This window comes from Dasypus novemcinctus, chromosome 10 (genome assembly GCF_030445035.2).
Source record: "Dasypus novemcinctus isolate mDasNov1 chromosome 10, mDasNov1.1.hap2, whole genome shotgun sequence".
In the NCBI taxonomy this organism is placed as follows: domain Eukaryota; kingdom Metazoa; phylum Chordata; class Mammalia; order Cingulata; family Dasypodidae; genus Dasypus; species Dasypus novemcinctus.
In genome coordinates, this window is record NC_080682.1 from 92,417,957 (window position 1) to 92,445,521 (window position 27,565).

Genomic DNA, 27,565 nt, shown 5'->3' on the forward strand with positions numbered 1-27,565 from the left:
GTAGAATACCTATAATGAGATAGTCAAGTGAATATGAGGAGGACTATAGTATGAATTAAAAAGCCAGTGTTGACAATGTCATAGCCAGGTCCTGAGCCTCAACAGACTCCAGCACCTACAATCTGATTTATTGGACTTACCACACTCAGCTAAGATGGAGTTGAAGAAGGACAATCACCACACCATGGAGCCTAGAGTGATTACAACTGAAAATGGGAGGATTGCATCCAGCATCCATGTGGAATTTGAGCCTCCTCTTGACATAGAGGTGCAATGGACACAACCAATCCAATGTCCACATAGAAGAGGTGGTATTGGATTGAGAAAAGTGGACATGGTGGACGATGGGTATGGGGAAAGGCAGGAAGAGATGAGAGGTGGAGGTGTCTTTGGGACATGGAGCTGCCCTGGATGGTGCTTCAGAGGCAATCACTGGACATTGTAAATCCTCACAGGGCCCACTGGATGGAATGGAGGAGAGTATGGGCCATGATGTGGACCATTGACTATGAGGTGCAGAGGTGCCCAAAGATGTACTTACCAAATCCAATGGATGTGCCATGATGATGGGAACGAGTGTTTTGGGGGGGAGAGGGGGGGGTGGGGGAGTGGGGTTGAATGGGACCTCACATATATATTTTTGATGTAATATTATTACAAAGTCAATAAAAAAAAAAAATGAACCCAAAAAAAAAAAAAAAAAAGCCAGTGTTTTCATGAGAGAGGGAAAGAGAAAAGAAAGACAATAGTATCAAGAGTGGATAAAAGACAGAAAACAAAACAAAGGTATTAGAAATTAAATGTTTTAAATGTTAGACAATTTGGGGATCAAAGAAAGGGAGGTTGAATGTAGGAGAGACAGTAGATGATGGAGGATATCAAGGTGTGGGGGAAAGGGAATAGTGTATGTGGCCAAAATCAATTCACACAGAAACGAGGAAATGGAGGATGAGGAAACCCAGCAAATGTGAGGCATTCCCTGCAGCACCTATTGTATAATTAAGATAAAATAAAATAAGAAGAAAAAGAGAGAAAAGAAAAAAAGAGAAGAAAACAAGGTGGTGGGCAAAGAAAAGGGAGGGAAACAAACAAGAAAAAGAATAGAAGAAAGAAAAAAAAACCCTAAATAAACGAAAAAGGACCTTGGGGGATACAATGGGAGAAAAGACTAGGAGATAACACAATATTAGCATCCAAGACAATAAAAAAAAGGAAAAAGAGAAAAAGGAAACAAAAGAAAAAAAAACACAAACGCCGAGGTCTAGGCCAATCAAGGACATCAGATGGCCCTCAGGGTGTGGTTTGTTTCAGGTATGGGAAGTCTGTGATATTGCAGACTCAAGAGGTGTGAGTCTCTGGGGTGTGGGCCACCAAGGTTTAGGGGACACAGACCTGGGAACCACGAATCCAGTTAACAGGGAGGCTGGAAGCACCGCAGTGCAACACAGCCTTCAGGTATCCCTGCAGCTGGGCACCAGCCCTATGGGGGAGGGTCACATCCATAAACTCTGACCTCTGTGTCAGAAACCCAAAATTCCCCCTCTCACAAGAGTCTCTTCTGTCACTTTCTCACCAAGTCGACTTCAGGATACCTCCTGCCCTGTAAGCCCCTGAATAGCCCGCTAAGGGCTTAGGAATTCCCCAGTGCAGCAGAGCCTCCAGGAATCCCCACCATGCCACTCACCCCAGGGTAAAGCATCCCATGCACAGCCCCAATCTCTGTGAAAGAGACCATAAATTCTACCTTTTACATGAATCTTCTCTGTCACCGTCCCACCAAATCGATGTCCAGACACCTCCTGCCCTGCAAAACCCTGAAACAGCCTAGTCAAGAAAAATTTCCAACGCTGCTCAGCCACTTCTTTGCAGGAGAGACTATAAGGTACACTCACTCAGGCACCATTTTGCCCCACCTCTCCCCTCATTTTATATTTAAGTTATTTGTCTCATCTCTCTTTTTTCCTTCATCAGTCTAGCTAAAAAATTGTCCATTTTCTTGATCTTTACCAAGTACCAACTTTGGGTTTTGTTGATCCTCTCTATTTTTGTTTTCTATTTTGCTTTTCTCTTTGTAGTCTTTGTTATTATCTATCTTCAGCTTGCTGTGGGTATGGTTTGCTCTTCTTTTACAGTTCTTCAGTTTTGAGGTTAGGTATCTGATTTGAAATCTATCTTCTTTTATAACATAAGCATTAAAAACTATAAATTTCCTTCTCAACATTGCTTATGATGCATTTGGTAAGTTTTGTTTTATTGTATTTTCATTTTCTTTGCCTCAAGATATTTCCTAATTTTCTCTTGCGATTTCCTTTTTAACCTGTTGATTGTTTTAAAGTACACTGTTTAGTGTCCAAATATTTGTGAACTTTCAATTCCTTCAGTGGCTATTATTATTTTTGGATAACTTCATTCTATTGTGATCAAAAAAGATATATTGTATGATTGTCTTTTGACAATCATTGAACAACATAAGTAAGTAAGTATATGGGGAAATTAACATGCATGGAAATAGTCTTTGCAGAGGAATCTTTTTTTCTGAAATGTGTAAAGAAATATTGGACAGCTTTATCTAAAATTGTACTCCAATTGTCATTAAAGGAATCAAAAGAGCTTTTGAATCTTAAAAAAAAAAAGTGTGAGCACCATCTGCAGGCTAGTTGTTTTTGATGTCAAGTTTAAGCACTTTGAACAAGCCCTGCCTGAGCTCCGTATTCTTGAATGCATAGACCATGGGGTTGAGGGAAGGGGGAAGGACATTGTGTAATACATTAAGTAAATATGGAAAGAGGGGAACTGCCTTTGTTGTACGATGGGTGATGGAAATGACAATGAGAATTGTGTAGAAGAAAAGAATTAAGATGAGTTGAGATGTACAGGTACTCAGGGCCTTGGATGCAGCTTCTGCTGAATTCAACCTAAGAACAGAGTGAAGTATCAAAGCATATGATAAAATAATCATACCCAGGTTACTGTCCAGGAATGTCCAAGCCAGAAGTAGCTGATAGACACAGTTGATCATCCTGTCATCACAGGATAAGCTGTTGACTCCAAGGTTAGAGGACAGACAATGCTGAATTTGATTGCTAGAGTAGTAGTATCTCTGAGCAGCCAGCACAGGCACTGGGATGGTAAGCAAGCTGTTTCTGAGGACCATGAACACAGTGGCTTTGACCACAAAGGAATCAGTAATATTGATGGATATCATAGGGGTCAGCAAATGGCTACATATCTATCAAAGACCATGCAGAAGAAGATGCCTGACTCCATGCCCACAGAACAATGTATGACATACATTTGAGCAAAGTCTTAACACTGAACCATAATATAGCCAAAATCTTGGGCATAATCATGGTAGCCAGGTCCATATCAACCACAGCCTGGATGCCCAGAAAATGGTACATAGGCTAATGTAGTGTAGCCTCCTGGTTGATGGTGATCAGTGTAAGGATATTGGCACCGAGAGCTAAGAGATAGAGCAGAGCTAGGGGCAGGGAGAGCCAGTGCTGCCATTCATGAATGCCTGGGAATCCCACCAGGACAAAGTAAAAAACCTGCAACTTAGAGCTGTTGGAATCTCTGAGAACCTGGAGCATCATTCTCTAAAAAGAAAATTATTCAAGTTTATTATTTATTATCTCTAACACAATATTTGAAAAATGTTTACCTACAATGATAATATTTGAAAGGGCGATTAATAGAATCCTCTTTGTTCTCATCATGTCACCAACATTTTTGGACATTTTTTTGAAGCCAGAACTGTGGTATAACATTCTATGTGCTAACTCAGATAATCATACCAAAACTCCATAAATCGGGTCATAATACATCCACCTTTTATAACTGAGTGTAGTAGTTGGGTTCTCTAGGGAAACAGAACTGATAGGAGATATCTTTAAACAGGATGGGATTTTATAAAATTATTTCACATGACTGTGGTGATGCACAAGTCCAAATTCTATTGGACAAGCTGCTATTCAGATATTCCAATGAATTTCCTCGATGAATTACCCAGGAAACACTGGCTATGTGAAGTATAAATGGGAATTCTCTCTCTGAATTCTGAAATCACCTCTCCTTTTAAGGCCTACAACTGATTGGATGAGAAGTCACTCATTGCTGAAAGCAATCTCCTCTTTTGATTGAAGATGCAATCAGCCACATATGTATGCAACTCACTGATGATTAAAGTCATGATATGCCCTTCTATTAACAATTTGCCCAGTGCTCAGTTGACCAAACAACTGGGCATTATTACCTGACTGAGTTGACACATTAGCCTAAGCATCACACTGAAGAAACAGAATATTAAACAAAAATGATGTCCTTATTTATGACCTTCCAAGTAGTAAGTTTTAGAAGCAGGACAAGGTGGAAGGGATCTCATATCATGTCCTGGGCTTTTAAATTTTTCTTTGTTAAAGGATTGATTTCTTTAGAGACTTAACATACAGATTAAGAGTTGACTGATAAATTCAGGGAAAATTTTCAAGTAATACATTAGGTATTAGAATAGATGAAAAGGCATGTTTTTTGTTTAAGTACTTGAGAAATTGTGAAAAACTTTTGAATATTACTTAATTTACATTAAAATGTATAAAGTAGCTTGCTATACCCATTTTATATTGAGGAAACTAATATATAGAATACCAATGGCTTGACTAAAGCCAAACTTATATAAAAGAATTGAAGTGTATTGGAAGTCCTTGTGTTCTTTAAATTTAATCGGTTCTGATGTGGAGTAACTTTTCTCTTGTATGGACATATTTATATTTGCTTAATGGAGCAATCCAGGCAGCCACACAATGGGTAAAGCAGAAGTGAAAAACACAAAGTGAGACATGTGTTTTGTCAGAGGTTTGTTAAATTCCACTTTTAATATCTAGGACATTTTATTGGTATGCTTATTTATTAAAAACCTGATTTAATTCAGAACAGTTTCGTAACATTTTTATTAATAAATGTTTGTTAATTATTATTTAATCCTTTGGATATTCCACATATTAATAAGTTAATATAAAGATACTGTGTTTTAAAAAATATGTATTGTTGAGCTAAAAGTATAAACTCAATAGAGGGGGTGATATCAATATGAACTTGGTGCATATATTCACCTGAACACACCTAACAGTATTTCATAATAATTATAACATAATTAGCTGAAGTAAATCAATAATAGAAATGTACAGATTTTTAATCCTGAATAAAATACAATAATATTTGAATAAATACTCTAAATATCAAGTTAAAATAAAAAATACCTTAATTTTAGAAATAAAAGAGTAAATTTAAACCAGATCTCTAAAATTATGTATTGGTTCAACAATAGAATGGGAAGATCATATAAGATAAAGGTGCTAATGTCTCTTGATTGGCATTTTAATACTGAAACCTGAACAGAAAATGATTTTGGCTCATTCTTATAATGGATACTAGTAATGGGATTGGTTCTTTAACTCATCAACAAGAAATAGCTTCACCTATAATGAAAAAAGCATCTGGAAATACTATTTCCATGTGTTCATTGAAGCACAAAAGAAGTATATCAATATTTAGGGAATTGAGTAAAGATTCATATCTCACATTCCATGAACCATGCATATTTCTGGAGTCTGTGCTTAATGTTTTTGTTTTATTTTTTTTTTGGAGGAATCAGAGATTGAACCCAAGACCTTGAAGGTGGGAAGCAGGCACTCAATCACTTGAGCCACGTCCACTCCTCTGTTTTTAACTTTTTAATAAGGAAGAACCAAGACAAAAAGTAACAAAACATTTCTGGATGAGAAAACCAACAGAATCAAACAAAATATTGGTCTTAATAACAATTAGTCTGTTAATGTACATGGGACTCACAAATGAAATTAAATACCACCGTGAAACATAAATTTAAAAACACTATGAGAAAATAATCATCCATGAAGTCTGCAGATAAATCAATAAGAATTTTCTGAATAAGAATTCAAGAAATTGATGAGGGAGGCCCATTTTTCTTCCTATAAAATAGGATACTTTATACCAATAACGAGAATGAAGTACTATGAAAAATGGAAATTAAAAACATACATATCCTAAAAGAGAATATGGTCATAGAACTCAATATTATATAGAAGAATGATTAAAGAACCAAATTATACTATGCAACTAATAGGGCTTCCAGAAACAAATAGCAACAGGAAAAAAAAAATCCCACAAAGATTGATGGAAAGAAAATATGTGAAACCCAAATGACTGAGATTTTGCAGAATATAAGAAAGGCATGTATCATATTTTAGAAATACAAATGCTGAGTAAAAGAAATAAAATCATAATTAAGCAGATCTTAAATCAACTTCAGGATCCCACATCAAAAAATAAACATTAAACACACACTAAAATTTTAGAAGACAATAGAAAATTTCAAAACATAGAAACCAAAATACATTAACATTATATCTTCTGTTTTTATAGGAATTAATACAAAATTGAAACTCATGCTTCATTAAAATTTAAAGATTAAGGCTAACCATGGTGGGTTTTTATATTCCCATAATTTAGACATGATCCAAGGTATTACTGAGATAACTCATGACAATAAGGTAAAATGTAAAGGAGAATTGTGGGGAAAATACTTGAAAATATGAGCAAATATAAGTAATTGTTAGTTAAAATAATACTGCTTCAAGGTAGGAGTAGTTGTTACCAAAAGATGGAAAAAACTTTGACAGCAATTCATGATTTTAATTTATTTTTTATCTCCCCTGTTGGAATACAAAATGCATGACAGCAAGTAGGATGGAAGTAGGGAGAAGGGTGGGGATGGGGAAAGAGAGAGAGAGAGAGAGATGAGAAGAGAAAATAATGTAAATCAAATGAAGGGGGAAAGTTAACAGAAATTTCATCAAGGCAAAAAACACACAAAAAAATAATTGATATTGGAAAATAAGAAAAGTGAAATAATACATATCTATATATGTTTTAATTATTAATAGATTGTACTTGACAACAAAAGACAAATATTTTCAGAATTATTATTTTTAAAACTACTTGCTATTTATAAGTGACACTTAAAACACAAAGTTTGAAAAGAAACGGGCAAAGTGAATATTGTATTCTTGCATAAGAAAATAATTAAGCACTATCATATCAGCTATTTGAAAAAGCAATAATTCAATTAAATATGAAAATTATGCATTGATATAAGGAACCACTGAAAGACTAATATAATACCTGTGCCTTGCCCTAACCTATTTCAACCTAACACAAATCAAAGAATACAATGGAAAATTCAAAATTATAATAAGACACAATTTGGAAAACAAAAATAGGTAATGATATAGATTTAGCAGCACAATTAAAAATATTGACCACAGCATTAATAGATAAAACTATGTACAAAATATAGATACTATAGATTATTATAAGCACACACAATTTTTATGAGTATTTAACTTGTGGAAGGTTCCAACCAAGAAATAACAAAGATTTAGTTTAATAAAGATCACAAAGAAAAGTATAAAAACTATTTATTTTTGCATAAAAGAGATAAAGCAGTGAAAATATTTGGAAAAACTTAAATAGGCTGTGAAATAATAAATAGTATGTACATAAAAGTAACAGAAATCACAAAAAGTAAAGAAATGAAAAACAATGAGAACCTTAAAATGAGAACCACCACACCAGGGAACCAAAAGTGCCTACAAATAGAAGCAGGAAAATTGCATCCATCAGTCAAGTGGGATCTAAGCCCCCTCTTGAATTAGAGTTGGGGTGGACATAACCATCCCAGGGTCCACAGGATGGAGGAATAAAATATGGATTAGTTTGGATTTACTGGTATTCTACTATAGAACTATTGTGACCAGCAATGGAAGAAATTGTATCATTGATGTGGAGAAAGCGGCCACTGTAGTTGCTGAGGGCAGGAAGAAGGAGGAAGAAATGTGATGTAGGGGCATTTTTGGGACTTGGAGTTGTTCTAAATGATATTGCAGGGACAGATTCAGAATATTATATATCCTGCCATAACGCACTGAATGGACTGGGGGAGATTGTAAACTACAATGTAACTGTAATTCATGCAGAGCAACAGTGCTCTAAAATCTATCCACCAAATGCAATGAATGTGCCACAATGATGAAAGAGGTTGTTGATTTGGGAGGAGAGGGCTTGGGTGTGGTGTGGGGTATATGGGAACCTCTTACTTTTTTTAATGTAACTTTTTTTGTGATCTATTTATCTTTAAAAAAAAAGACAATAAAAAATATACAAAAATTACCACAAAAAAAGATTATGGTTACAATGATATTTAAGAAATCCAGCACTGTAAAGGTATATATTACATAGAAAATTTACTTAAATTTGTGAGCTAGTCATTTACTTCAAGAAATTACATCTAACTTCACAGTAAACATGAAACAAAGAGAATTTTTTAAAAAATGAAGTACTGAAATTGGAGAAAAAGTTGATAAGAATTCTCCAAAAATTAAGAAGCTTATTATTTAAAGAGAGTCAGTAAATAGATAAAATCTAGGAAAGGATGCAAGAGAAATCAAAGATAAAACACAAATATCCAATATGATTAAAAATCAGAAATGCCAATTAGAAAATTAATGTAAAAATAGTAATGAAATTTGTCAATCACTTTATGATTCAAAATCAAAATTGAAATTGAATTACCAGATTTTGAATAATTAACTGTAACCAACAAAAGAGGTAAAGAAACGGAAACAGAAATTAGAAATTTATCAAAAAAGTACAAGAAATGTACCAAAAATATTAATAATCCTTCATAGAATATATAATTATTACTCAATGTATGTAGATCAAGGAATTATAAAAAGGAGCAAAACTGTCCATCTGCTAAACAAGACAATTTCTTTTGGAAAAGCATTTCTAAAAGATTTAGGACTATTTCTATTATGAATATCCAATGTTAGGGAATGTAACCATGTAACGTGAAAAATATATAACAAACTTGAACAAAAGTGCTTCAACATTAGAAAAATATTAATTGAAACTCACTTTGTTAGAATCAAAGGAAATATAAAGATCAGACAGAACAGAAAGGTATTTGATTTTATATATTTTTAAAAATTCAAATTACATCAGTAAAAGCGGGAACTTTTGTAATATAATGAGTATTATCTGGTAAAAATTCAAAGACAACTGCTTAGTTAATGAACGCGTTTTGGGTTCCTGCTATCTCACTTTCTTTTACTCAGTGAAGTAGAGGATCAAAGGCTAATGGACTATAGGAAAGAAATGTAGCTGGCATCTATTTTGTAACATACAAAGACCTATGTTGAAATGCCAAGGACATCTACAGACAAACCTTAGGAAATGTTAAAAATTGCTATGAAGATAGCTAATTTATTCTTAGAATGGGTTATGTTCCCTTATTCAATCACTGATTTATGCTATAACCTTGAAAAGTATACAAGAGAAACAAAGTGCTCTTTCAGTTCTGGGAATTTCTTGAAGACCACAGCGAGTATGTGCCATTTTTACCAATGTTCAACAGTTTTCATAACATTGTGGTGGTATGTGGCCCTATGATTTGAAAAATTGCTTTAACATCTAGCACTCTTGATTCTAATCTGTATAATAAAAGAATTCATTTTGATTTCCTGAGAATGATTAACTTCTCTGAAAATTTCCAATTAAAATCCTTGAAATATGGAAGGATAATTAATATTTATGTGGTCAATTTAAATGAGGACCTGGATGGCTATTTCCTCAGTGGAGACAATAGCCATCAACACTTGACTCCTTTAAACTGCTGCTAAAGAGTCAGTAATCTAAGAAAAGAATTGTCAAGATTATATATAGAAACTCAGTGGAACTGGAAAATGAAGAAGTCTGACACAGCCAGATAAGCATTGGGCTTAGAAAATTTGTAAGGCATTACAAATACTCCATCTAATAGGATAAAAAGCTAACAAAGCAAGGAATATGATTCTATAGGATATTGGTGCTAATGTACTTTGCCATATTTTAACAATTTTTATATTAAGCCTTAGAGGAAATGGAAAATTGAATATTTTGCCATATCAAGTTCCTGTAAAACATTCCAATACTCCATTTAATTAGGTATAGATTTCTATAGACACATGATTTCCCATAAAGAAATCATTGAAAGATTACTCTGTTCTTTTAGTACTATTTAGTACTGTCCTAGTGGAGTTCCTAAAATGACCTAAAGCAAAGGAATCTCCAATTTAAAGAGTAGGTCTTCTGAACCTGTGTCTGCTTGCTAACATGATTTGTACATGTAGCACAATTATGTCTGAAACTTGCTTTCATTCTTAATTTCCATTGGCTGGCTCAAGTGGGGGTCAGGGTTGTTAGAGCATGATCCTCGCTCAACCCATTTAAGACTACAGATATTCATCTCCAGAGGACTTGAAAAATGTGAAAAGACAAACTGATTTTGAAGGAAAAAATGACCCTGTAGGTGCTCCTATCTCAGGTGAATCATATCTTCTCTAATGCATCCCCAAATCTATGCAGAAGTTTGAAAAGACTATCTCTGGCCCCAGCTATGTATGGAATGTGGGGCCTACTAGACTGAACTCGTTTTATGTGTCATTCTTCTCTATCCCAGTGGTGCTTACAGCTACTGCATATGGATTCTGTGATTTTATGACAAGTTAGAGAAACTCAGGTACCTGCAACGGTGGAGAGAAATCACGTTCTCCAGGGAATAAAACCCAAGTCACTGTGAAAATGAGCAAACCCAGGGATGGAGGATAAAATTAGGGAGCAGTACTGAAATCACTTTATTTAACTAACATCTTTATTTGACTATGGTTGAGCTAGCTTTTATTAAATATAGGCATAAATAAGTCAAATGTCTGAACTTTCACAGAGCTTTCTGTTTAAGGAAGATCTTTTGCGACTTGTTTTCAAAAGAAAAGCCGAATATAAAACTTCTTGCTCTTTATATTTAGGTTTTGTAAATGCAGGTTTCTAGAGATTTTTTAAAAATTTGCATCTTCAAGATGTCCTAATAGGAGTAAGAGAAATAACTCAGAAAATAACTGGGTTGTCCAGCTCTAGAGATAAGAAAATACTAAGTGATTTATACAACAGCAGACATTAGAGACTTGGAATTCTTATATGGCACTGTACTTGGCTTGGGTAGGCTGAGCTCCATTAAAAAAAATGGAAGGGATGAAGATAAACTTAACTCTTGGTTGCAGATGCCTGATTCTCCTTGGGTGTTCCAGAAGTAATTTTTAGGAAGAGTTTTATCAGTCAACTTGGTCTTATCTTCTATCTCACACAAACACACACCAAACCAGAAAATTAAATGATTTTAAAATACTGTATAGTCTAGGTTTATCACCACATATGTGTGTTTATAATATTATAGAGTGTCCATAACAAGCTTTCCAAACCTATTTCCCACGAATGACTACTTTTCCTTCTGGCAAGCTAGATTCAGAAATACTTTACTTAATACATAAAAAGAAAACATATATATAATAATTCTGACATACCAAAATTAATTTAAGAATTTTACATATTTTAAGAAATCATCCTCTTAGTAACTGCTATTTTTAGATATTATTTATTAACTTTTACAGAAGAATTATCTGATGCACATAAAACTTGAGAAACATTCCTGACATTACACAATGTGTAGCAATGCTGCACTTTGCATTTATTTACTGGCTCTTTCCCTTGAGTGCCTTTACATCACTTCCCAGGTTTCAAGAATTTATTATTTATCTGACTAGATTAAAATCTCTTAGCCTTCATTTGCCCTATTATGAGGCTTATCCCAAATTCCATTTCTAGAACAAAACTTTTGTTTTTCTGGTGTAAATGTCTCACACTGCTTTTCCCTTTCTTCATCATTCCTCCCCTCTGCTGCACAGTTGTAAAATCTCTAAGGACAGGGGTTCACTTGCCTCACATCTGTGCGTTGAGTATCTAGAGAATCTTTTATTACTTTGTAGATGTTGACAAATACAGGCTTTCAAAACTCCCAAAATATGTTTCTCCCAAATATTGAATTTCCTTTTTACTTTTTAAAATTAGTTTTACTCAATATACAAGATAAATTTGAAAGATGCACTCTTTAGGCACACAAACACACACATTTAATTAATATTTAGTGAACTTTAGTCCCTTGTGGTAGATTAATTACATTAATGACCCCAACAGATGTACTCCCTCCATAAATCTGGAGCAGTGCTCAATATTTTCTTAAACTTGAGTTTGTGACTTCTTTTGGTCAGTGGCACAACAAACATGATACAATTATAGACTTTCAAAAATACATGGGCATATTTTCCTACATATACCTCCTCCTTGAAACCCTACGAATTGCACCCTGAGAACAAGCACAGGTCTTGGATTCAGGATGTGTGGCTGCGTGTAGCAGAAATGAGTCCTCTCAGCTGAGACTGTCTTTCCCCATTCTGCCCCCTATCAAGGCCAGCTGTTTACTGGATACATCAGTGAAATCACATAAGATTAGCCAGATAATTCAGAACCAATTAACAGAAATGTTCAAGTGACTCCTAGGCTTGTGAGCAAAAATAAACATTTAATATTGTATGCCACTGAAGCTTTGTGGTTATTTGTCAAGCAATATTACTGGAAAATACAATTTATTAACCCTTCCTCAGAAAACGTTGCTTTCCTTTAGATTCACATTAAAAACCTGTATTTCCTTTCACACCTTTGATCATTTCTTTCAAGCACCTTATATGGCCTTTTATTCTAATGTCCTCTCTTTAAAAATACCTATTACCAATACTCAAATTGAAGATCTCTTTCCTGAAGTCTCTTTTCTTTACATTTTACCTGTTCTACACTTTTATGAAATTGATAAATTCATAAATGCATTTATTTATTCTGCAAAAATGCTTTGAACATTCTCTATATTTGTACATACACAACAGAAATTTTATTGGATGGTTCAGTTGTTTGTCTAACAAGATAGGAAATGATCCACCCTTAGAAAGGTTATGTTTTGGTTAGGGAGAATTGATTGACAGATCATAATCAAAAGTATTTAAGGAAATGAAATTTTGATGAGATAATAACAGGAAAAGCCCTTTTAAACACATTTAATCTTAGCATTGACAGATGATAATAAGCAAGCTACAAATATCATGCTTAACATGTATGAAGAGAGAGATATAGAACCCTACAAAAAGCAAAAAGAGAACATAAATTTTAAAACAGAAATGTGTTCATCTATATCAGAACAATTAGAAGATTAAATTTTAATTCCCTCATGATGTGAGACGTCATGAATAAGTCCCACAAATTATGTTTAAAATGATGAACCAAACACATTAAAATTTAAGATTTCTCATTAAAAATTATTATATATGTAAAAATCTGAAATAAAAGGAAAAGCTTGCAAATGAGGTTGTAAAAAGTGTTCAGCAAAGATGGAGAAAAACATGAAAATTCAGAGTTTCTGGGATTTTTAAAGAAGTGATTATTTCAAGACATTGAGAATAAATGAATTGCATTCATTATTCCTGAGAAGTCGTGTTTGATAAGAATAGAGGATGACCTTTTCAATCAACAGGAAGGCAGAGGTGAAACTGAAAAGAGCATCAGGAAGCATGGTTTGGAGTGGAGAAAATGAATATTGACAATTTGTTATTTGAAGTTTTGGATTTTGTGTGTGTGTGTGGAGACATAGGTGGTAAACAGAGGGTAATAATCTTCAGAAGAGTGGATGGTTTTTTAAGTAAGATTGTAAAATGAGAAATAGTAGATGATATCTCAAAATGATTAGATGCAACTAAATGATTATACCTAGACTTAATTGGGGGAAACTGTATTCTTATTAGTTGAATAGGGAGGGATTAGAAATTTTTAAATTGTGAGTTTACTCTATATTCTTAATTCCTGGCATGATTTCTGTGATGTTAATATAAACATCTTGAGTCTCTGTCCTTGTTATTAATTTGTAACAAACTTAAAAATTAAAGAGAATGAAGAAACAGCAAGATGGTGGCAGAGTAAGGAACTCCTAGAATCAGCTCCTGCTACAGGGCAGTTAGCAAATACACAGAGCTCTCTGGAGCTAGCTGAAGCTCCTGTTTGGGGACTCCAGGAGACCAGAAGAGCATCCTGCAATGTTCTTAAGGGAGTGGAAGGAAGAGACTGCCCATCTGCAGAGAAGACTTGTATGTAGAGTGCTCCACGCCACGGAGACAGGTGCCCATCCTCCACTGGAGGAACAAGCCACCTTGGGAGCTGTTTCGCAGCTAGAATTGAAAGCCCCACTTCCTTAAAATGAGGAAGGAAAAGATGATTGGGCAGCAATTTCAGCTATGATGAGGAAATTCAGCAGGCTACAGCATAGTCCTGAGAACAGCTAAAGTTTGAGGCTGTCCAAATCAGAAAGCCGCCATCTTAACTCCTCCACACGTGGCATGAGGGGAAGCAGGGCAGACTGAAAACTCCAATGCTGATGGGGACCAGCTTCTTCCCATCCAGATCATATTGCAGCTCTCCCTAGGACCCAGTGCCACCCCCAGCAGGAAGGAAGCTACTGGGACCTGCACCAGCTTCTCCAGGAAATTAACAGTTAAGCTGTGGAGGCCGGAGATTGTCCTGCTCTGCAGGCAGGAGCCGCCCCAGGAGCTGTTCCATGACAGGAATTGGAGGCTCCATTTCCCAGAAACAGGGAAGGAGGAGATGGTTGGCTGCTGATTTCGGTTACTGATTGGTAGACTTGGCTGGCTAGGAGATAATTCTGTGAACAACTGGGGTGTGAACCAGCCCAAGTCAGAAAGAGGCCAGTAGCCACCATTTTGACTCCACCCCCAGGCTGAGGGGAAGTCAAACTGACTGAAACTCTCAGTGTCACAGGAACCATTTTCTTTCATGCAGATTAGCCTGCAGCCTGCCTAGGCTTCAGTGCTGCCTCTGGCCGGCAGGAGACTGAGGAGCCCTGCACCAGCCTATACAGGTAACTTTCTCTGGCATGGACTGAAAATCAAAAGTCTACCAGGGGGGAAACGGACTTTGGCCCAGTGGTTAGGGCGTCCGTCTACCACATGGGAGGTCCGCGGTTCAAGCCCCGGGCCTCCTTGACCCGTGTGGAGCTGGCCCATGTGCAGTGCTGATGCGCGCAAGGGAGTGCCGTGCCACACAGGGGTGTCCCCCGCGTAGGGGAGCCCCACGCGCAAGGAGTGCACCCATAAGGAGAGCCACCCAGCGCGAAGGAGGGAGCAGCCTGCCCAGGAATGGCGCCGCCCACACTTCCCGTGCCGCTGACGACAACAGAAGCGGACAAAGAAACAAGACGCAGCAAAAAGACACAGAAAACAGAGAACCGGGGGAGGGGAGGGGAATTAAAAAAAAAAAAAAAACTAAAAAAAAAAAAAAGTCTACCAGGGCAACTGTGGTCATCTTGGACCCTCACTGCATAGGTTGCTGTGCACACCTGCAGCTCCATCCCTGCCCCAGGCAGGGGAGAAAGGGATGTGAAGCTTCATCAGTCTCTCTGGGCAACTACGGTCTAGGCCTGCACATGGATTATTCCACATAGCTGTGGCCCTGTCCCTACCCCTGGCAAAGGAGAAAGTTGGAAGAAGTTTCATTGGTCCCTAGTGCAATGAGGGCAGCTTGAGCCTCCACAGCTTAAGGCACCAACTACATGCTTGGCTGCTACGGCATAACCAGCAAGGGAGAAATGATAGGAAGTCCTAAACTAAAGAGAAAAACTGAACCCAGATAAAAATACTCTAGTAAGCCAGATGCGAAGACACCAACAAAAAATTACAATCCACACCAAGAAACAGGAAGCTATAACCCAGTGAAAGGAACAAGATAAACCTCCAGATGACATAAAGGAGTTGAGACAACTAATTATAGATGTTCAAACAAATCCTCTTAATAAATTCAATGAAATGGCTAAAGAGATTAAGGATATTAAGAAGACACTGGGGTGTGGTGATGGAGTCCTACCAGAGAAGGCTGTTTTGAGAATCTCCAGGGCAGGAGGTGTCTGGACATTGATCTGGCAAGGTTGCAACAGACTTGGTGTTTGCTCAAGGTAGAACTGCGGGTTTCTAACACTGAACTCAGAAGCCATGGGAAGGTAAATCCCTCCCCCCAAGGCTAAGAGCCTTGGCGTTCACTGAGAACTGCCATTCGTGGGGCAGAGTTTCCAAGCCTCGTGTTTCCCAAATGCATGAATCCCAAACCTGTGTCCCCTGAATCCCCATGGCCCACGTTTCACAGACCTACATACCCCGAGCCCACATTCTCCCAGGCCTCTGTATCCCAAGCCCAGCACTCCTGGAAATCTGGAATTGCCCTACCCCCTCAGTCACAGACTAACTCTGGGAGTGGGAGAGTTTAGGTGGGAGGTGCAGAAGCGCCAAGGAGTGCAGGTTTAATTTTCTGGTCCCCCCCTTTTGAGTTTGGAGGGGATATTAGCTGATTTGGAGGAGATATTAGCTGATTTCCCTAGGAATAGGGAAGAGGTGTATCTGCTGAGAAAGCCCAATTTACCTAAATGCCCTGGGATAGGAAACTTGTTCTGGGAGAAGGAGGAGTCAGAAAATTAACCACCCCCCTTGTAGCACACCTAAGGGAGAGGGACAGTAGGGCATGCTTTAAAGGTTTCCAATACATATTTAAGGTTCCTGGCAAGGGGTGGGTGCTCTCTCAAGAAATTAAGAGTCATTTTCTCAGGTGAGTTGGTTCACCATGGACCCATTTGAATTTCCTACAGGAGCCCTCACTCAGCCTTCCTGCTGCCTTGGGAGAGAGGGAAGTGAGAAAGGGAGAAAGAGGGAATTTCAGGCTCCTAAGCAGTTTATTCAATTGCAAAGAGGATTCTTTGTCTAAGGCCTTATCTGGCCTTTTTTGTTGGTTTGTTTTCTTGTTTTAGCTTCCTCTTTATCCCTCCCACCACCCTTTTTTTCTTTTTCTTTTTTCTCCCTTCTCTTTGTCTTGCCCTGCTTTTTTGCTTTTTTCTTTTTTATATTAGTGCTGCAGGCAAAGTTTCTTATTTGTTGTGCTTCCTCATCCTCATTTTTTTCTTTTCTGTGTGTACTGATTTTGGTTACCAACTCTATCCTCTTTCCTTTACATCATTCTCTCATCCATCACTTATTTTTTCTCTCACATTCCACCTCTCTCTGTTTAGCCATCAATATTTCTGACTTTTTAACTCTAATACCTCTAATCTGTTTTCTATACTTTATTCACTCTTTATATAACTGTCCTCTCTTTTCTTTTTCCCTCTCTCCTGACCACACTGACCTTCTAATTCATAGTATATTCCTCCCCATAATCAGTTTAATGTCTCATTATAGGTACTCCACTTTTTTTACATTTATAACTATACACAGCTTCCATGAGTTCTATATCCATTCTCCTAGATCTCACATGGTTCTTCTAACATTCACTACCTATACTACTGTTATATCTTTCTTTTCTTACCTGTTTTACTTTCTCTGGACCTAATATTTTCCTTCAAGGGAACTTAGCCAACAACAAGGAAATAGAATAAGAAGAAAAAAGTGACAAAGAGAAGACTTACAATGTACACAAAAACAACAACTAATTAAACCCCAAGACTAGAATAAGAAGATAAGCAACAGAATAAACACAACAAGATAAAATGATGACCAGACAGCAACAAAAAACTACAGACCATACCAATAATCAGGAAAACATGGGCCAATCCAATGAACAAGCTAAAAACCAGGAAGAGAAATGGAACATTGAATAAGTAATTAAAGCCTTCAAAACATGTATCATGGACCAATTCAATGAAGTGAAGGAAGAGATTAAGCATATTAAGAAAACACTTGGAGAGCCTACAGAAAAATTGTGATCATGCACAAAAAGATCACGGAGATGATGGGGATCAATAGCACAATCCAAGAAATCAAAAATGTACTCTCAGCAAATAATAGCAGATTCGAAGAGGCAGAGGAAAGAATTAGTGATGTGGAAGAGTATATCTGAAATCAAACAGATAGTAGAATTAATTGATAAAAAGATAGAAAAAATCCAGCAGAGACTTAGGGACCTGAATGACAATGCAAAACACACAAACATATGATTATAGGAACCCTAGAAGGAGAAAAGAAGGGAAAGGGGACAGAAGGGGTATTGGAGGAAATAATGACTGAAAACCTCCCAAACCTATTGAGGGAGATGAATGTGCATGTCCTGGAACCATAATGTACGCCAAACACCATAAATCCCAACAGGCCTACCCCAAGACATATATTTGTCAAATTATCCAATGCACAAGACAAAGAGAAAATACTAAAAGCAGCAAGAGAAAAGAGAACCATCACATACAAGGGAAGCTCTATAAGATTAAGTGCTGATCTCTCATCTGAAACCATAGAGGCAAGAGGGCAGTGGTATGACACAGTCAAGGTACTAAAGAAAAGAATTTTCAACCAGCAAAGCTAGCATTCAAAAATGATGGAGAGTTCAAAATATTCACATAAACAGAAACTAAGAGAGTATGCTAACAAGAAACCTGCCCTTCAAGAAATACTAAAGGGAGTTCTGCAGGAGGAAAGAAAATAACAGGAGAGACAGAGTTGGAGGAGAGTGCAAGAACAACTAAAACTACAAAAAGAGAAAAAAATCAAACAACATAAGATAAACACAAATCCAAAGAAAATATGGCTAATATAAGTAATTCCTTAAAAGTAATAACACTAAATGTCAATGGATTAAACTCAATTGTTAAGAGACACAGATTGGAAGCTTGGATAAGGAAATATGACCTATCTATATGTTGTCTACAAGAAAATCATCTTAGACCCAGGGATTCCAGGAGATTGAAAGTGAGTGGCTGGAAAACAAATACAGGTAAACAATAACCAAAAAAGGGTAGGTGTAGCTATATTAATATCAGACAAAATAGACTTTAACTGCAAAACTGTTGTGAGTGGCAAAGATGGACACTACATATTAGTCAAAGGGACAATCTTTCAAGAAGAAAGAACAATCATAAACATTTATGCCCGTAATAAGGGTGCCTCCAAATATGTGAGGCAAACACTGGAAAAACTAAGTGAAGGAATAAATGCCTCTACAATTATTGTGGGGGACTTTAACACACCACTATCACCTTTGGACGAACATCTCAAAAGAGAATCAATAAAGAAACAAAGACTTTGAACAATTTATTTGAGAATCTGGACCTAATAGACATATACAGAACATTACACCCAAATACAGCAGGATATACATTTTTCTCAAGTGCACATGGATCATTCTCCAAGATAGACCACATGCTAGGCCACAAAGAAAGATTCAATGAATTCAGAAAGACTTAAATCATACAAAATAATTTCTCTGACCACAGTGGAATAAATCTGGAAATCTGCAAGGGCCAGAGGTCCAGATTTGGCACCAAGATATGGAAGTTAAACAACCCACTCTTCCAGTCTCGAAGCCAAACTCAGCATGTAAATGCAATGCCTTCCCTCCAGCGTGGGACATGACACCCGGGGATGAGCCTCCCTGGCAACGAGGGACCACTATCAAATACCAACTGATGATGCAACTGGAAAAGGACCTTATATGGAAGGTTCAATGCGGATCAGCAGAATATCCATGTCTACATAAAATAACATGACTTTAAAATGCTGTTTGACCTAAAGTAAGGGGGAAATGGAAAGGAGAAATGAGTTTATATGGCTACGAGTTTCTAAAAAAGAGTCTGGAGGCTGGCAGAAGGATTGCCCTCATGCACAACTGAGCAGAGTCAGAGAGACAGATAAAGCAGATACAACCCCCAGATATTGGTTCCTATGAAGGCTAAAGAGACCCATGAGAGTTATGGTCATGGCCGATGGGGTTTACTACCAGGGCAGATGGCCCCTCTCTGGAAATGGTGTTTATGTGTGATGAATCTGGACTCAGATGGGATCTCCCTTCATAAGACTTTCATACTAATCTGCTGGAGGTGCAGTTAACGTTGGGGTTTAAGATATAGTTAGGGGATTTGAATCTCTGGACTGATAATGTGATAGCCAGGTCCTGAGCCTCAACAGACTCCAGCACCTACAATCTGATCTATTGGACTTACCACACTCAGCTAAGATGGAGTTGAAGAAGGACAATCACCACACCATGGAGCCTAGAGTGATTACAACTGAAAATGGGAGGATGGCAGCCAGCATCCATGTGGAATCTGAGCCTCCTCTTGACATAGAGGTGCAATGGACACAACCAATCCAATGTCCACATAGAAGAGGTGGCATTGGATTGGGAAAAGTGGACATGGTGGACGATGGGTATGGGGAAGGGCAGGAAGAGATGAGAGGTGGGGGCGTATTTGGGACGTGGAGCTGCCCTGGATGGCGCCTCGGGGGTGATCACCGGACATCGTGGATCCTCACAGGGCCCACTGGATGGAATGGAGGAGAGTATGGGCCATGATGTGGACCATTGTCTATGAGGTGCAGAGGTGCCCAAAGATGTACTTACCAAATCCAATGGATGTGTCATGATGATGGGAACGAGTGTTGTTGGGGGGGGAGAGGGGGGGTGGGGTTGAATGGGACCTCACATATATATTTTTAATGTAATATTATTACAAAGTCAATAAAAAAAAAACAAACAAACAACCCACTCTTAGAAAAACAGTGGGCCAAGGAGGAAATCTCAACAGAAAGCAATAACTACCTTGAACCTAATGAAAATGATAACACAACATATCAAAATTTATGAGATGCAGCAAAAGCAGTACTGAGAAGGAAATTTATAGCCATAAATTCATACATCAAAAAAGAAGAAAGAGCTAAAATTGAAGAACTAACTGAACAATTGGAGGAATTACTAAAAAAAACAACAACAACAACAATAAACTATCCCCAAAGAAAGAAGAAGGAAAGAAATAACAAAGATCAGAGCAGAAACAAATGAAATAGAAAATAGGAAAGCACTTGAAAAAATAAACAGAACAAAGAGCTGGTTCTTTGAGAAGATCAATAAAATTGACAAACCCATAACTAGACTAACAAAGAAAAAAAGAGAGAAGATGCAAATACACAAAATAAGAAATGAGAAAGGTGATATCACCACTGACCCCTCTGAAATAAAGACTTTCATAGGAAGATACTTTGAAAAACTGTATTCCAAAATGAAAGACAATTAAGAGGAAATGCACAAATTCCTAGAAACACATAAACAGCTTACATTGACAAAAGAAGAAATTGATGATCTCAACAAACCAATCACAAGTAAAGAGATAGAATCAATTATTAAAAACCTTGCAACTAAGAAGAGCCCTGGGCCAGATGGCTTCACAGATGAATTCTACCAAACCTTTTGGAAAGAAATAACACCAATTTTGCTTACAGTCTTCCAAAAAATGGAAATAGAAGGAATATTGCCTAATTCATTTTATGATGCCAACATTACCCCGATACGAAAGCCAAACAAAAATACCACAAGAAGGGAAAATTACAGAAAAATCTAATCAACCTAGATGCAAAAATCCTCAACAAAATACTTGCTAATCATATTCAACAACACATTAAACAAATTATGCACCATGACCAAGTGGGCTTCATTCTTGGTATGCAAGGATGGTACAACATAAGAAAATCAATTAATGTAATACATGACATAAACAGATTGAAGGAAAAAAATCACATGATCATATCTATAGATGCAGAATAAGCATTTCACAAAATACAGCACACTTTCTTGATAAAAACACTGTAAAAGATAGGAATAGAAGGAAACTTTCTGAACATAATAAAGAGTATATATGAAAAACCCACAGCTAATAACATTTACAATGGTGAAATCCTAAAATCTTTCCCTCTAATATCAGGAACAAGACAAGGATGTCCACTATTACCCTTTCTATTTAACATTGTGTTAGAAGTACTAGCTTGAGCACTGAGGCAAGACTCAGATATAAAAGGAATCCAAATAGGAAAGGACGAAGTCAAGATTTCACTATTTGCAGCATTATACACTATTGTATAATTCTATACATAGAATGATTTTATACATAGAAAGCCCTGAGAAGTCTACAACAAAGCTTCTAGAACTTATAAATGAGTTCAGTAAAGTCACAGGGTATAAGAACAATACACAAAAATGAGTAGTATTTCTGTACACTGATGATGAGCAATCTGAGGGAGAAATCAAGAAACAAATACCTTTTATAGTAGTAAATTAAAAAATCAAATACGTAGGAATAAATTTAACAAATGATGTAAAAGACATACACAGAAAACTACACAAAACTGTTCAAGGAAATCAAAGAAGACCTAAACAAATGGAAGAATATTCCCTGTTCATGAATAGGAAGCCTAAATATTATTAAGATGTCTATCCTACGAAAACTAAACTACAGAGGCAATGCAATCCCAATAAGAATCAACACAGCATTCTTTAAGGAACTAGAAATACCAGCTATGAAATTTATTTGGAAAGGAATGAGGCCCCGAATAACCAAAGACATATTGAAAAAGAAAAATGAAACCGGAGGAATCACACTACCAGACTTCAAAACATACTAAAAAGCTACAGTAGTGAAAATGGCATGTTATGGGCACCAGCATAGACACACTGACCAATGGAAGCAAATTGAGAGTTCTGATGTAGACCCTCATATACACAGTCAACTGATATTCGACAAGGCCACCAAAACCACTCAACTGGGTGAGAATGGCCTTTTCAAAAAATGGTGTCTAGAGAATTGGATATCAATATGCAAAAGAAGGATTACCATCTCACGCCTTATACAAAAATCAACTCAAGATGGATCAAAGACCTAAATGTAAGAGCCAAGACCATAAAGACCTTGGAAAATAATGTAGGGAAGCATCTACAGGAACTTGTAATAGGAAATGTCTTCATGAGCTTCACACCAAAAGCATGAGCAGCAAAAGAACAAATAGATAAATGAGACTTCCTCAAAATTAAAGCCTTTTACACCTCAAAGGAGTTTGTCATGAAAGTGAAGAGAGACTATACAATGGGAGAAAATATTTGGTAACCATATATTTGATAGGAGACATATCCTGCATATATAAAGAACTCCTATATCTTAAAAATAAAAAGATAAACAACCTATTTAAAAAATGGGAAAAAGATTTGAACAGACACTTCTCCAAAGAAGAAATACAAATGGCCATAAAGCACATGAGAAAATGCTCAAACTCACTAGCTATTAGGGAAATGCAAATCAAAATTACAATGAGATACCATCATACTCTCATAATACTGGCAGCTATCGAAAAAACAGAAGACTACAAGTGCCGGACAGGATGTGGAGGAATGGGAACACTAATCCACTACTGGTGGGAATGCATAAGGATCCAGCCATTCTGGAGGACTGATTGGTGGTTTCTCCAAAAGTTGCTATAGATTTGCCATATGACCCAGCAATTCCAAAGGACACAAACCGATATATGTACACCAATGTTCATAGCCGCATTATACACTATTGCCAAAAGTTGGAATCAACCCAAATGCCCATCAATGGATGAGTGGATTAATAAAATGTAATACATACATACAATGGAATACTATTCAGCTATAAGAACAAATACACTACAAACACATGTGATAACATGGATGAATCTTGAAGACCTTATGTTGAGTGAAGCAAGTCAGGCATTGAAGGACAAATACTACATGAGCTCTCTGATATGAAACAAGCAAACTGAGCTGTATCAGAGAGCTAAAGACAGGAAGATAGGCTTAAAGGAATCTGGGGGGGGGCGTGAGGAAGTTAGCGAGCTGATGTTTATATGGGTGAAGTCTATGTCAAGCTGGAGGTAAGTATTTGTACAGAGAAGGGATAAGATGGGGGCATAGGGATACCTTTGGGTATGGCTTTGTGGGTTTGAGGGGGGCTAAAATTGGGAGATGGGTCAGATGACCCAAGGAATTTGGGGAATGGCCGGGGAGGAAACCGATGAATATGGGAGAATGTCAGGTATATGTTTGAAACAATACTGTTGAGAAAATTCTTTAGAAAATATAATAAGGAAGAATCATGTGTTTAAGGTGCTTAAGGGGGGGGCATCTGGTACAGGGGCAAGCTTCTAGGGAGTATGTGAGTGCTCATTTTGTCATAGTGTGGTATATCATTGGGTGGAGACTCATACAATGAGTGTGAAGGTACACCCACATCCTGGGAAGACCTGATGTTCCTAAAGAGAGGGAATTGTGTTTCGAGAGGATCACTGGCTCCCAATTTGTTAGGGCAGTCTAGAATGTCAAGCCCTCAGCATCGTTGCAGTATTTGTAAATCTGATTCCTCAAGTAGTGAAGATTGAGTGTCATGGTGTACCCTGAGGGGAGGGAGAGAGAGCTATAGCATGGATGGAAGCAGGGAACTGGAGGGCAATGGAAGTGCTCTAAAAAATCATGCAATAATGGACATGTCAACTTACATCTAAAGTGTATAAAAGTCTATAAACTAAAATGTAAACTATACTGTAAAACATAAGGAAACTACAAATTTAGAAATTTGTATGGTCTAAAATATAAACAATAATGTAAACCAAAATGGAACCATGTCTGATAGTTATGTTTCTAAATTTGTACATCAGCTGCAGCAAATATAACATGAACATGTAAAGAGATCATGCTGAGGAAAGGGGAAAAGGATTTGATATTGGCTATCAGGGAGTCCCCTATATTACATATGTGAATTACTGTGACCCAAAACTTTTTGAGGGCAAAATTTAAAATTAAAAAAAAAGATGTAGATACTGAGAAAGAAATGGAAATGCCTTGCTACTGTACATACAGGGCAACACCTATTACAGTGATGAAAGGCAAAATGCTAGAAACAAAGCTTTTTATTATTTTTCATTTTATTAATACACCAATTTATTTTTACTTTATTTTAGTATTTCTAAATTACTATGTATTCTATTTCTAAGCTTTAAACCCATCCCTGTATTTCAATTTCCTATTAATTGAATTTGGCAATATATTAAGTTTCATTGTTGAAGAAGTTTCGGACCACAGAGAGGTTGAACTATGGAAGAGGAGGAACTTTGGTGTGGTGTGTTATTGATGGGGGGCACATGGGTGAGGGGGTTCTCCAGGGCATGTATATAGGGAACATAAATATGTTAGGATATCTGTGGGGTATTTTTATAGTTAGTTATGTTACAAATGTCAACTGAGGGAGTGCTGAGTTCCCACCCATGGGAGCTCTATCATATTCCCCAATAGAGCAATAATTCCTTAAGTGCAACAGCAAAGATCAACAAGGAAGGATGGTCCAATAATGAGCCCTTGGTACTGATGGCTATGCTTAGGAGACTGTATTCCTGAAATATGAACTAGGCCTTGAGCTGCAGGGTGCCTAAGAGTTACCTCTTGAAAGCCTCCATGTTGGTCAAATGTGGCCACTCTCTAAGTCAAACTCAGTATGTAAATGCATTACCTTCCCCCCAACGTGGGATGAAACCTCCCTTGCGCCGAGGGATTACTACCAATCATTAACTGGAAAAACTACTAGAAAGAGACATCGAATAAAAGGGTCAACTCAGACCAACAGAATATCTCAGCCTACATGTTCGATCAAGTGGTAAAAACTGCTCTATGACCTTGAATAAAAGGAGGAATTGGCAAAGACAAATGAGTTGATATGGCTAATAAGAATCTTCCAAAAAGAGTCTAGAGGTCATCAGAGGGGTCGTACTTACACACACCTCAGCAGGACCCCAGAAAAAGCCAAAGTAGATACAACCCTACGTACTGGTTCTCCTGAAGGCTAGGGAGATCCACAGGGTATATAATCATGGAAGATGGATTTGGAGCTCTATGCCATATCAGAGGACCCTACTTTGGAATTTGTGCTCCTGAGTGCGACAGAGCTGGACTCAGATTTGACTTTTCTACACATGCCTCTTCTGTCACTTTTACTGAACCTGTGGTTGGTGCTAGGAGACTTGAATCTCTGGCCTGCTCATGTGCCAGCTGGGCCCTGACCCTCAGCAGAGTGGTGACTCCTACTCTCTGGTTCATTGGTCTTACCCAGGTCAACTCACAGGGAGGTGAAGATGGTCAACCACAACACGAGGGAATCAAGGTTGCCTAAAACTGTAAGTAGAGGAATTGCATCCATCATCCCTGTGGAAGCTAAGCTCCCTCTTGATCTAGAGGTGGAGGGGACATTGCCATCCCAGTGTCCACAGAATGGAGGAATAAAATATGAACTAGAGTGGACTTACTGATATTCTACTATAAAATTATTGTGACGACTAATAGAAGAAGTTTTAGCATCAAGGTGGAGAAAGTGGCCACAGTAGTTGCTGAGGGTTGGGAAAGGGTAGAAGAGATGTGACTTGTGGGAATTTGTGTGATTTTGAGTTAGCCTTAATGATATTGCAAGGTCAGATGCTGGACCTTATATATCCTGCCATAACCCACTGAATGTACTGGGGGAGAATGCAAGGTACAGGGTAAACTATTATCTGTGTAGTGCAGCAGCACCCCAAAATGTGTTCACAGAGTGCAATGAGTGTGCTGCAATGATGAGGAAGGTTGTTGGTGTGGGAGGAGGGGGGTGGGAGGTGCAGGAAAACAGGAACCTCTTATATTTTTTAGTGTAACTTTTTTTATGATGTATATATCTTCAAAAAATACAATTTACAAAAATTATGTGGTGTGTGGTGGGGAGTGGGTTATATGGGAACCTCTTATGTTTCTTGTATTTTTTTATGTTTTTTAATGTAACATTCCTTGTGACCTACTAACTTTAATTAAAAAAAATTAAGAAAAAAAAAGAAGACACTGGATGAGCACAAGGAAGAATTTGAAAGCATACACAGAAAAACAGCAGATCTTATGGGAATAAAAGGTGCAATGAATGAAATAAATAAAAACATTGGAATCATATAATTGCAGATTTGAGGAGGAAGAAGAAAAGATTGGTGAGCTTGAAGAAATGGCCTCTGAAAGTGAACATCCAAAAGAAGAGATGAAAAAAAGAATGGAAAAAGTGAACAAGGTCTCAGGTAACTAATGACAGCAAAAACATGCAAATATTCATGTCATGGGTGTCCCAGAAGGAGAAGAAAAGGGAAAATGAGCAGAAGGAATAGTTAAAGAAATAATGGTAGAAAATTTCCCAACCCTGTTGAAGGACATAGATATCCCTCTCCAAGAAACACAACATCTTCCCATCCAAAAAAATCTGAATAGTCCAACTCCAAGACACATACTCTTCAGAATATCAAAGGCCAAAGTCAAAGGGAGAATTCTGAGAGCAGCAAGAGAAAAGCAATGCATAACATATAAGGGATATCCTATAAGATTAAGTGCTGATTTTTCACCAGAAACCATGGACACAAGAAGACAGTGGTCTGATATATTTAAGATACTATAAGAGAAAAGATACTATGAGAGAAAAACTTCCAGCCAAGAATCTTATATCCAGCAAGACTGTCTTTCAAAAATGAGGGTGAGATTAGGATATTCACAGATAAATAGAAACTGAGAGAGTTTCTAAGCAAGAGACCAGAATTTCAGGAAATACTAAAGGGTATGCTAGAGCCTGAAAAGAAAAGACAGGAGGGAGGGGCCTGGAAGAGAGTCTAGAAAGGAAGGTTATATGAATAAAAGTAAC

At 37.3% G+C, this 27,565-nt stretch overlaps 1 pseudogene; it reads right to left on the bottom strand.

Moving 5' to 3' along the window:
- Positions 1–2,653: 2,653 nt before the first annotated feature.
- Positions 2,654–3,596, bottom strand: LOC105746583 (putative olfactory receptor 56B2; annotated as a pseudogene).
- Positions 3,597–27,565: the final 23,969 nt, after the last annotated feature.